Genomic DNA, 13,915 nt, shown 5'->3' on the forward strand with positions numbered 1-13,915 from the left:
CCCTGCTATACACTAGTGCAGGGGTGGGGAACCTGTGGCCTTAAGGCCACATGTGGCCTTCTGGGCCCTTAAGTGCAGCCTTTTGACTGAATCCAAACTTTACAGAACAAATCCCTTTATTTTTATTAATACATTTTTGATCATCTTTTATATTTTTATTTTATTTTAAAATGAACACATTTAAAATACCAAAGAATAAAATAAGTTTCGATGAAATAATCCTACCACATTGATTGGCACAATTAGAATGTTAATAAGCCATAAAGGCTAAATTGACCAATGCTACGCTCATGATTTGGTTCTAACTTCCCCCGCCTGACTGGTGCCACTAATGCATGAGGCTGGTTGGTGAGAGTTTATGGGAGTTGACTATGACAATCTGTTATCAGCTTTTGACAATGGTGCACTGTGTTTCTGTTTGAAATGGAATTTGTGAATAGTTGCACAGCTTGACAGTATTTTTTTTTCCCCACTGGAAAACAACTTTCATTGAGATCCCACCAACCATACAATCTGTTCTTGACATTAAGCTCCTTCTTTCTTGGCAATTTGATCTTTCTTAAGTGGTCCCATGAATGCTTTCTTCTCCTCCACAGTCTGAGAGTAGCCAAGGCCAAACTTGGAGGTGGTGTTGATGAGCTTAAAGTCATTCTTCTCCAGAGCTCGCTGTTTGGTTTGCACCAACAAGGACTTGCAGAGGGTGAGCACTCACTTCTTGGTTCCCACCACCACACAGCCTTTCAGCACGACAAAGTCATTGGTCACTTCACTGCAATGGACAAAGCCACCCAGGAGGTTGATGGTCTTGTCAGACAGGCCATAGTGAGTAGAGACATTGTTCTTGATCAATCTGCCATTCTTGATAAGGTAGCCCTGGTTGATCTTATAGATCTTCTTGTCGATTTCTGTGCAGTGATGGTAGCCTTGCTGCCCAGCTTGTGCCACAGAGAAAGCGACATGAGCAGGATGCTATGCCACAATAAGGCAACCTTACACAAGACCCTTGGTGGGTCTTGTGGGGCAGTTTCTTGGCATGTCAATGACTGGTCACCCCTTTGTAGCCTTTGCCTTTGGTCATCCCAATGATGTTGATCATCTTGTCCTGCCCAAATACTTGGTTCACAGGGACCTGCTGCTCCAGCTTCTCCCAGGCCCAGTACAGGTTCTCAGCCAGAGTGCCTCCATTCACCTGGATCTCCATCAGGAGAGCCGCCTTCTGGCATAGAGGAATTGGACGCATCTGGGAATAGGCAATGGTGCAAATGACTTGGCAGTACTTCTTCATGGTGCTGAAGTCCTTCTCCAGCTGCTTTTTGCCATCCTCATCCTGCCATTTCTTGCAGTACTTGGTGAAGGCCTTCTTCTTAGATTTATGTCAGTTCTTGTAGAAGCGCTTTTTGCACTCATTGCTGATATGCTCAGCAAAGATGGTCGTGGAAATCGGGAGGCCTCGAGGAGGTTCCACATAGCCCATGATGCCTACAACTACCATGGGTGGCATCTCTACAATGGCCACAGCTTCTATAACTTGCTTCTTGTTCACCTTGACTCCTTTCCTATTGAATTCCTGCACGATGTGGGTTATGCCAGCCTTGTGTCTCAGGAAGGCTGTGAGGTGGACAGGCTTGGAGGGGTCATTCTTGGGGAAGCTCTTTACCTTCCCACAATACTGCCTCTGTGCCTCCAAGGCAAGAAGCCCAGAGACCATGTCTGGGAGCTGAGAACTTCCCGTGAGACATCCTGCTATCAAATCCCACCATAAAATTCTGAAATAGAAAAATAAATAAAATAAAACCACAATGAGATACCCCTTAAAAAAATCCCACTGGTAGGGACAGTAGTTTTTAATTCTGTCTGCTTAGTAGCCCATCATGTCAAAGAAGACCAAGAGAACACTGAAGGAAGTAAACAGATTTTTTAATGAGGATTGGGAATGACAATATAATCTTGTTTCTGCCAAAGGTATGATGATTTGCTTGTTTTGTGATACTGCAATATCAACATTAAAGAAATTCAATGCTCATCAGCATTATTACACTCATAAGGACCACAAATATTTTAAATTAGAGGGAGAGGTGCAAAAGATTGTATTGCTGAAATTAAATGACAAAAGACAGAAGCAAAGATGATTCTTTCGAGCAGCAATAAGACCTGGAAATAATGTAGCTTATAAAGTAGCTGATATCCTCTGGAAAAAAGGGAAGCCATTCAGTGATGTAGAAATTGTGAAAGAATGCACTGTCACAGTTGTAGGATGCTTAGATCCCAATAACATTTCAAAGTATTATACAAACAACTACCTCTTTCAAGGAGAACCATAACTGATCAGCAGCATGAATTAGCCTTCAACTTAACAGCACAACTTCATGCAATACTTCAAAAGAAAAATATATATTATTCATTTGCTTTGGATGAATCAACTGATACTACTGACTATGCACAGGTTTTACATATCATTTGGGTTATAACAGAAGATTTTTCTTTGCTACGAAGAGTTACTCACTTTGGGCACTCCCGCAAACAGAACACTGGGAATTGATATCTTCAACAACTTTCAAGATAAATATCGTGAAGTTGGACTGAATTTGGTAAATTTAGTGAGTGTGTGTATAGATGGTGCAACTTCCATGACAGGAAAACAAGAAGGGTTTATTTCGCAGATAAAAAAAGTATTAACAGATCCAGATGCTCTCATTTCTTTTCATTGTATCTTGCATCAGCAAAATCTCTGTGCTAACCTATTATTTTAAGTGACACTTTGCAACAGTTATAAGTATTGTTAACTATATTCTCCAAATGCAAACAGGATCATCAGTTTTGTAATATGCTAAAGTTGAATGAGGTATTCAGTGTGGATTTGCCATATCATTCTAAAATGTGTTGGCTATCGAAGGAACAGGTGTTAGCCAAAATTTTATCTCTGCAAGAACAGATAGTTAAATTTTATGAAGAACAAATGGAATCAGCAATATGAATTGTTGAAAGAAGATTTCTGTAAGAATGCAGCATTTCTGTGTGATATCATGTCAAATCAAAATGACTTGAATATTTCTTTGCAAGGTAAAACCATGTCTACATGTGATATGTGGTAAAAAAAATCCAATCATTTTGGATCCAAGTTTTTTTCAAAATACTTCTTCAAAAGGAAATTTCAGATGGACATTTCCCCAGTTAGCAAAGATCATTGATGAGTGGGATGTTATATATGAATCATTTGAATAATACACACAGCTGTTTCCCCCATCTCCCCATATCCATTTAGCTTGGACATGAATAAGGTATGTATCTGAAAATATCTTTTGGGTTTTTAGGTTAATATATGGGCAAAATGAATACAAAATGAAACATGATGAAAGTGAAAAGAAAGTGGAAAAAGGAGCTTTTGATGAGCAAACTGAGAAGTCCAAATGGACACTGAGCAACCCAAACTGGCTGCCATGGTTTCCTGCGACACATGAATTGAACTGGTTGTTGAGATACACAGAAAAGGTCTGGGCTTAAGTAATAGATTTGGAAATCACCGTCATACGAGTAGATATTACCTACAGAGTTACAACGGTGCAGTTTGATGTAATGGGAAAAGCAATGGGCAAAAAAATTGTAATGTAGACTTGATCCTATCATTTAATGACTATGTCATTCAGACATGTCACACAGCCCAGACTCTTTTAAATGACTCTCAGAGTTAACTCTTATCTGTCATAAAAAGTTGTGAGAATAAAATAAGTTAGTGTGAGTGAAATATCTTTAAAAATCATACATAAAAGCTATGTTTTTTCTTTCTTCTTTCTTTCCTTCTTTTTGTTCTTCCTTTTCCTCGCCTTCCTTCCTTTTTTCCTTCCTTCTTTGCTTTGTTGTTTCCCTTCTTCCTTCCTTCCTCTCATCACCTATCCATCTCTGCAGTATTTACAAGCAAGGAATCACTGGGTAAAAGCAGGGGACTGAGGCGTGCCTGAAGATTTCCCTGGAAATGTGCATGGGCTAGGTTTCTAGGTTCATCTTTATCTCTTCAGAGCTCAGGAATTCTCTTTCATTTAACTTACAGTTATCTGCAAAATAAATTTTGAAGAATGACTAGTGTGAAACTTCAAGACTTTTAATGTTTGTTTTTTTTTTTAAAAAGATATGCCATATTCATATATAGGATCAATATGGAATTAATTGTTACTGACCTCCTCTGAACATTTGGACTCTTTCTTTCAAATTATTACAACTTTTCAAATTAGTGTTTGATGATCCCACCTTTCTGATCTGCCTTCCTATACCTATGCATAGTTTTACTAAGTAGAAATCATCACTGTTAAGGAATCATGCCTTCTGTTTGATTTTATTGCACTTTTATTATTGCTTTCCCTCTGGCCCTGCCTGTCAAAATCCAGCCTTGTCTTTAAAGACTATCTCAAACATATCTTTTCCATAAACATTTTATGATCCAATCCACCCACCTGACACAATAAATTGTTGTGTGACTATCACTTTATATCTCTCTATGGCATATTATATTCTTTCATTATTTGTATACATTTCTTATTTCCCTGCTAGCTTGTGAGTTCCATGAGGGTGTGGACTCCATCCTTTGTCTCGTCCATGGCTCCTGGCCTGGTGCTTGGTACATGATACATCATGGAATATTTTCTGAGTTGATTAGCCAAATGCCACAAAGGTGACAGAAATGATCATGTCTAATCAGAAAAATCCACCTGTGGGTTTATACCCTTAGCAAGTCTGTTTTACAAAAAAGATAGACAAAAATAATTTAAAAATTGAATTTAAAAGATAAAGATTCAAAATAATTTGAAGCATTGTATAATGTGCATCCTTGGCTATACAGAATATTAAAAACTTACAGAGAATCCTGAAAAAATTACTGAAAGTTTTTTTTTCTTTCCAAAGCTCTCTGATAAGATTTACAATGAAAAACTATAAAAATCTTGGTAACTTAGGAGGCTTTTACTTGTAACAATTTCTTTTTTCCATATTGGGTCCTGAATCACTCTTGCCTGTGGTCTTAAATATTTCTCTCAATATATAGTGATGTATTGAAGTGACTTGAAGAACTAAAACTATATTTGGATTTGAGGTATCTGTGCCTCTTTGGCTCTTTGTCTCTAAAGGATTTTCATTGCTTGTTCTTAGCGCTTCATAAATACACAGACATGGTCTGTCAGGAGACTAGTTGCTGCTGACAAGGGTAGGATTTTCAATTTGGATTGATAATATTCTGTACTGGGATGGTGATATAATCCAGCAGCATAAGTTATGACCTGCTGAATCCACTGACTCACTTGGGTAGGTACTTACAGCCAACATTTGCCTACTGTGTACAATATTATTCTTTCCTTGGAGTTTCATAGGCAGTCCACAATATTTATGGAGTGGCTTCTAAGTACAGAATATGAAGCAATGTATCAGGATCTGTGAAACGTATTCAGAGAATGAGGGGCTGTGCACACATCATGTATCATAGATTATACGTGGAAAAAATGTTATCAAGCTTCATGATTAGAATAGTCAAGCCAGGTGCTTGCTGGTTAAAGAGGCCTGTCATGGGAAGCCTCATAATGCCTGTTTCATACCTAGATCTTTATAATTCATTTATATGAAAATGTTGATATAATCTTCACCTCATATCTTCACCACCTTGGACCCAGGGTAAAGTGACTTCGCTCTAATCATCTATTGACTAGCTAATGATCTATTGTTGCCCAGAATAACCTAAGAATGAATAGCAATGTCCTATACTATATGGTCTATGTTGGCAAGTTCAATCAGAGTCAAACTAAGGACTCTCAACAGGCAGTTAAACAGGATGAGCAGAAATAATAGACCTAAGTTGCTAAAGGTAGGGAGGAGTACGCATGAGTTAATGCCTACTCTGAGAAGGCAACCAACTATTTGAGTGTCTATTTAAACATCAGAACTGCTATTAGACTCCAGGCAGTATGACTTTGTCCTTTCTGGACTTTGTCCAGAATTCTGAGGCATGTCCCCTCAGTCTCTTAGAGGACCCTGAGATCCAACTAGGACAGAATCAAATCCACTTCGCAGATTTATTGTTTCTTCTTTTTTCCTTGTTAACTTGCTTGCTCCATCATAGCACTTGCTGAGATCACCTCATATATACACTACTTATCTTAGTGCCTGCTTTGTTCAGACCAATATACTGTTCTCTTGGAATTATGCCGTACCTCTTTGAGGAAATAACAATTCGGGGATAGTATGGGGCGTAGCCTTTCAAATGGGTGTTAGTCCTTCTACTACCTTATAGCTCCACCATTCTTGACACAAATTTCCTGAGCAGGAAATTAAAAGACTTGAAAGCACTTCTAAAGGTGGCTTTCTTTCAGCTATAAGAAACAATGGTGACACAGCACCTCTTGTATTTTCCTGGATAGAACAGGAACACATTCTACTAAGTGAAGTATCCCAAGAACGGAAAAATAAGCATCACATGTACTCACCAGCAAATTGGTTTCACTGATCAACACCTAAGTGTACATATAGGAAAACATTTATCGGGCATCGGGCAGATGGGAGGTGGGAGGAGGGGATGGGTATACACAAACATAATGAGTGCGATGTGCACCATCTAGGGGATGGACACGCTTGAAGCTCAGACTTGGGTGGGGTAAGGGCGATGTAACCTAAACATTTGTACTCCCATAATATGCAGAAATAAAAAATAAATAAATAAAGGTGGCTTTCTTGGCTAATGGTCTCAAATTAGGTCTCTTGAATTGATCAAGAGAATTATACATGTTAAAATATTGTGATTAGCTCTTTTTAATTACTGGCTTATTGCCAAGTTTAATTATTAAAGTTATAGTTTTTACTGAAATGATCAATGATTTTATGCATGAAATCTTATACGAGAAATACTTGGTTATCTTTTCTGGATTTTACTGGTGAGAAATCTGTCATTTAGCGTCATATGCAATCATGTCACAATGATGAATAAATAAACATTCTCAATAACCAATATGTAGATATAGTGACAGATCAAGTCTCATTTGCAGGCTTCCTAATAAAAGTTGATTTTTGGTTTTGCTTTAATTGTGGATTAAGGCTGAGAATCCTACTTTTGCCTCTTCTCGCCGATGACGATTAATGCATTCTTAATCAAATTCAAAATTTAGTGTATTAAGAAATAGGCCTGATAAAAATATTATATACTTTTTCTGTATAATTAAAAAATTAGTATTTTAATGCAGGTTCCAGAGCTGCCTGTATACCAAAAAGTGTGTCCTGACTCTCTCTGGATCTTTATTATTCTGTCTATCCTTGCTCAGGCTGCTTTCATTGTTCTCAGCTCAGTGAGGTGTCAGCACTTTCGCTTTCAAAGGGAACATATGGTGCATTTCCCTAAGTCCTTTCTCTACACAGCTAACTACTCAAGGCAAGTGCCTTTGCTAGGGGTGTGTGTCTTTATTCATCTGTGGAATCACAGGATGTGTATAGTGAACTCTGGCATTATGGTGGAGGTACATCTCGTTGTTCTCACATAATTCTGCCATTATCGGTTTAATTGATCCTGCTTTTGTCCATCCGGCACAAAGAGAGACAACCAATAAAAGCCTATACAATTTAGGGCCAAGTTGTACACTTTTACAGAACTGCTGTCAGGCAAATTTATATCCATTAGCACTATGCAGGGTGAAAAAAAAAGATAAGGGTTAAGAGAACTGTTTTCTCAGTGGGCCAATTAGATGAGGGAGTTGAATGTGAAGAGGGAACAAGTTGGACCTCTCTGTTCAGACTACCTAAAATGCAATTTAATAGCTGTAGCACATAGAATATCATTAACTCATGAGTGATGATCAGTGGGAAATTCCCTTTAATGCTTAGAAAAGGTAATGTGGTGTTACAGCGTTTGTGTAAAAATGTTTCAAGTATGCACAGTGAGCCTAATCTACTATCCTCTTTGATGAGGAGGAGAAAAAACTTGTGATAATTTTTGCCTTATGTACAATTTAGGGTTGGGTCTTCTTAAAGAAAAATAAAGCTTGAGATATATAAATTTTTTGTTTCTCATGCTGGCTAAATTAATGCATGTGAATCATAATGTTTCATTTATTAGATAACTCCCATTTGGCACTTAACCGAAGCAAACTAAAACAACTCACTGACTGACCTGGTTGGCCAGAATTGGGTGGAGGAGAAACAGAGAGAGATCCTAGAATGACAACACTTTGATATGTACATACTCAAAAACACGCACACGCACAGATGTACATCCTATGCCAGTGAAAATCCCTGAGAGCCGCCAGCCCAAGAGGCTATAAAATAACAGCCTTATGGCGTGCAAAGCTCACATGTGAAAGGATAAACATTTTGAAGGACAAATCACTGCTTTTCAGTTTTTAAAATATTAATGCCACAAGAAAGAAATCAGTCTTATTTTAGGACAGTGTTTTGTAATGTCATTTTTGTTTGATTTGGCAATTGTCATTTGGATTTGTCTGGGTGCTTTCTAAGAATTTTTCATCTCTACACAGCTGTCTTTATTCTGCTTTTGACTTATCTTGATACTTGTAGATATGGCTGAGAGGTAGCCTCAATTTATTGCTCTTCTTTGCTGAATAGAATTAGAGATAGGTGATTCTTGTAAGTTTGATGAAGCTTGAGACTTCTCATTTTAGAACCAGAGTAGTGTCGCGTATTATATCCATCTAAAGTGTCTTCTTGAGAACTTTTTTGTAAGTTTCTGATTAGTTTCAAACAATACACTGATTATCTTCTTTTTTCACCATGTCGCTATATTCTTTGCTCCATTTTACATAGGTTGAACATGCATTAAGAATGCCCTTCATGTGTGTGAATAAAATATAAATTATGGCAACTGACTATAATTACTTAAAATCACTTGCTTTAGTGTATTTTATCCTGGAAGGGATGTGTCTGCCAGTCAAGAATTGGAAATAAAATTGGAGATAAGGAAAGAATTTTCTCTGGCTTCTTAGTAAAGGTAGGTGGCTTTCTAAAAGTAAGATTTCAATTTAAAGTATTTATTAATGAAAATACACATGTAGATGTTTCCCTATACTTATTATTTAACTATCCTAAGAATTTTTGAGCACACATAGATTGGCTGATAAATAAAATTCACGTAGGCTAATATCTTCATGCCAGTTTATACTTTTGCAGTGCTGAATATTCAACCAATTCAATGTACAGTCAGTATGAGTGTAACTGTATTGTATAACTAAGCTGGTATAAATGGAAAGATAATCTGTATTTGTGTGAAAATTTTCTACTCTGATAATATTTCATTTTAATTTTCTAACTTTTCCAAGAATATCAACTATACTTTTAGTAAGAATGAAAAGTATAGAATTATGGACGATTATTTCCTATGATATACACACACATTTGGCAGAATTATATTTGCAATATTAACTTATACATTCCTTCCCCTCCTCCAATATTTCCAAATTGCCCTGTGATCTGTCCTCATTCTGGCAGTTAAGACCACGAGGCATCCAATGAAATGCATCAAGGCAATTTTATTACAGCAGAGAGCAGAAAATGAGTCAACTTTTAAAAAATTTTGAGTTACAAATATCATGGTCCAATTATAACACAAAATATTTAGAAAAAATACAAGATAAATAAAGTTTCTCCCTTGCCAGGTTTTTCCCTTACCCCACTGACTATATAAAGAATATTCCAGACTAGGGAGTGGTAGGGAAAAGAAGGAGGGGAAAAAGAGCTATTAGTCTCTCTGGTGGATTCTTATAAAGAGGCCAGATATACTTTCTTCCATTCTTCACCCTAACTGCCAAATCCAAGAGAGGTAAAACATCCCCCACCCCTAGATGGACTTGGTGAACTTTGGGAGTGAAATGATCCTGTGCTTTTTCTTTTTTTTTTTTTTTTTCAGGGAGATCCTAGGAAATAAAAGGCTCTCCAATTTCTCTGCACCCCAGCATGGTGCAAAAACCCCTGTGTGGAGTGTCTAGACAAATGGGCTTGAAGCAGCCTTCTAGAATCTCCATGTGCCTCTGCAGAGCTTAGGGAACAGCAGAAATACTTCTGAGTGGCAGAGAACAGTATGGCCATGGCAAAGAGAGGCAAAGAAACTGCAAATGCCTTGCTTTCAAGAGAAGGAGGCTTTGACACTGATGTGCATGAGCTGAAGATGGATTACCTGCGAACACAAACACCTCAGCTGATTGCAAGGTAATATATATGTACATAGATGATGTTGAACGTGCCCAGATTGCTACCTACACTATATAAGTCTTAAAGAATTTAACTATTAGCCCAAGGGGAAAGATGGGAAGGGAAACTGAAATGACTGAGATTAAGTTATTGCCACTTAATGATTAGGATACAAATTAAATTTAGTTATGGAAAAGAAAGCTGAATTTTATTAATATCTTACCTGGTGGAATGACATTAATATTCACTATGACTATTTTAATATATACCTTATTTTCAATATGTAATTGGTGTTTCTAGCTCTTGTAATAAATAGTTTTAAATATTTAAAATATCTAATAGTGCCAAAGTTATAATTTTCACACAGACACAACTCATGTTGCCTCTTTTCATTGGGGATGGTGGTGATGGAAGTCATGTAATAAAAAGATCTCTCACCATAATTCCTGGCAGCCATAATAGTTTCAACATCATTTCCTCCTGTTTAATGTCTGTCAGAATTCCAGATATCAAAAGTTTAAATGTTATAGGATTATAAGTGAAACTCTAATGAGTGAGATTTTTAGCCATTTTAATATCACAATTACTTTACACTTTTATCAAAATGAGTTAAGTATATTAGAATTTATTTTCATTCTTCTAAAAGGAGAAATAAATAAAATTTTCCTGGAATCTAGAAAAGTTCAATGGAATATCTTATCTGTCTTTTTCCTTTTATATGGTTTTAAAATTCTCAAAGATGAGAAAAGAGTAGGACACAAAAACATAACTTCTTACATTCATTTCTATGAATCAAATTGCACCTGAAAAACCATCTTAGCATTGCCCCTTAATGTCTCTTTGCAAAAACGCATCACCTTTCTTAGGGAATACTCTACGAAGGATTGATGCTGTTAGAAATTCTAAGAATGACTATGAATGATGTGGAAGGGAAGCGTTCTGCTCTCTGTTAATTATCTCCTTCAACCACTCTGGTAATGACTTCTTTCCCTTGATAATTCCATCATAATGAAACCTTATTTCCTCTTAAAATTTTATTTATTTCAGAAAGAAACAACTACTGTACTGATGGCAAATTAACTTGACTCTTAAAAGTTTGATGAAACAGCTATCTACTCATGTTATGAATTTCAAATTGAATCAAAATTAGGTGAATCTGAAATTTCTCCTTCACTAGGTGTTCTTAGGCATAATATGATGAAACATATCTAATTTGGGGTGATATTTTTAGGTATGTGAGTAATGAGTAAATTTCTGCTGCTCAAGTTATAAAATGCATCAGTTATCTATTGAGTTAATATTGAGAGAAATACATTTTGACACTCTCTGGGGCATGTTGAAAATAATCATGACTGATTTGATTATAAATATTAAATAGTGAAAATGTATAAAGTCAAATTTATTTATTAAACTTATTTGAGAAGATCTTCATTTGTTTGATCTGCTGTTTTTTATTTGGTCAGATTATTTTTGTTACTTTTATTGAAATAAACAAAGATGCAAAAGGAATTTTTAAGACTAATGTAGAATACCTCATTAACCATTGAAGTTCACACTTGTTCAAATGAAGACTACTGGGCTCTACTTCTCGCAGTTTATATATCATTAGGATTTGGCAGGGGCAGGTTCTAGAAATCTGATTGGTTTATTGAATTCTTTTGGCAGATTCTTATGCAGATATTACTAGAATAACATTTTGAGAAACAGGGATATAGAGTTCCCTTAATTATTATTAGTCTTCTTCTGTTTACCACCTTAGAGTTTGAACAAAATGTAATATAGCAATATTTAAGTTTTTAAAAATAAACTTCATTTTCTAGAACAGTTTTTAGATTTAATAAACAAAATCAAAGAAATAGTATAGAGTTTCCATTACCCTGTACCCAGTTTCCCTTATTATTAACATCTTACATTAATATGATACATTTGTCATAACTAATGAGCCAATATGGATATATTATTATTAACTAAAGCTATACTTAATTCAGATTTCCTTTCTCTTTACCTAATGGCTTTTTTTTTCTGTTCCAGGATCTCATCCTGGATACTACATTACATTTAATTGTCCTGTCTCTTTAGGCTTCTCTGGGTAGTGACAACTGCTTAGACTTTCCTTGTTTTTGATGACCTAGACAGTTGTGAAGAGTATGAGTTAGATATTTTGTAGAATGTCCCTTCATTGGGATTTGTTGGATGTTTTTTATGACTACACTGGGATTCTGTGTTTTTAGGAGGAAGATCACAAAGGTTAAGTATCATTTTCATAACATCATATAAAGCAGTGATCCCCAACCTTTTTGGCACAAGGGACTGGTTTCATGGAAGACAATTTTTCCATGGACAGGGTAGGGGGGATGGTTTCAGGATGATTCAAGTGCATTACATTTATTGTGCAGTCAAACCTCTCTACTGATAATCTGTATTTGCAGCCACTTCCCAGTGCTAGCATCGCCACCTCAGTTCCACCTCGGATCATCAGGCATTAGATTCTCATAAGGAGCACACAACTTAGATCCCCCTGTATGCACAGCTTACCATAGGGTTGATGCTCCTATGAGAATCTAATGCTGCTGCTGATGTGACAGGAGGCGGAGCTCAGGTCGTGATGGAAGTGATGGAAGCAGCTGTAAATACAGGTGAAGCTTCTCTTGCTTGCCACAGCTCACCTCCTGCTGTGCGGCCTGGTTCCAAACAGGCCACGGACCAGTACCCATCTGCAGCCTGGGGGCTGGGGACCACAGATATAAAGGGACCATACTATCAACCTGACTTAACACTGTTGATATTAACATTGATCGGCTCAGGAAGTGGCAACCCTTATTATTCCACCCCTTCAAGGGAAGGGTTGGCTAGCTGGAAAGAAGTACACACTTCAGAGATGCTAGAGAAGCCCGGCCTAAGACCCCTGAGGGACCCAGACCAGAAAGCAGCCTGTCCTGCTATTCCACCCCAGCGGATGTGGGGTCAGTCCCTTTAGTACGCAATATCGGTGGTCAGATCTTAGTCAAGGGTCATCCACCTCCCCCACAGGGTCACAGTCCAGAGAACAGCTTCCCTTGTTCCTCTACACTGCCAAGGGTGGGGAACTAATTCCTTGGGAGGAGGTGCTGATCGCCAAGTCACCGTGAAAATGAGGCTACAGGACCCTGCTGGGAAAACAGCCTCCTTCACTCTCTACTCGGCCCTTCCTGCAGTGGAATCTGTCCATTTGGCCGGCAGCTCCAGCCACCAAGTCGCAGCAGAGAGGTGACCACGTGTCTCATCTTGAAGAGCGGCCTCCTTGGTCACTAGACACTCTCAAGGGTGCGCGCTGTCTCCTTGGTGCAAAACAGCCCCGCTGTGGAGATTCAACAATCGGGCTTCTGCAGTCGTGGGCTTCAGACACACACCCACACACATACACACTCGCAGAAAGAGAGCAAAGAGGAGGAAGAAGGGAAAGAGAAGGAAAGAAGAAGAATGTATATATATGTATGTGTATATATATACAGAAAACAGTAAAGAGCAAGAATTAAGAGAAATATGTATATAGAGAAGAGAAAAGACAAAAAAAGAAAAGGAAATGAAAAGAAAAAGAAAAAAAGAAAAAGAAAAAAGAAAAGAAAAAAGAAAGAAGAAAAAGAAAAAGGAAAAGAAGAGGAAAAGAAAAAAAAAAGAAAAACAAAACCCACACAAAAAACGACCCCTTTACTCCGCCTGGAGGCAGGAGCAGGTCCTTTGGCACGATGTGTGGGTAGGGGTCGAGTCACCTAGT

General features: G+C 37.4%; 1 pseudogene; it reads right to left on the bottom strand.

Annotated features, from left to right (window-relative positions):
- Positions 1-525: 525 nt before the first annotated feature.
- On the bottom strand, positions 526-1,739 carry LOC105805861 (annotated as a pseudogene).
- Between the last annotated feature and the right edge of the window lie 12,176 nt (positions 1,740-13,915).

The sequence above is a fragment of the Propithecus coquereli genome, unplaced genomic scaffold (assembly GCF_000956105.1).
Source record: "Propithecus coquereli isolate 6110/MARCELLA unplaced genomic scaffold, Pcoq_1.0 Scaffold135, whole genome shotgun sequence".
Lineage (NCBI taxonomy): Eukaryota > Metazoa > Chordata > Mammalia > Primates > Indriidae > Propithecus > Propithecus coquereli.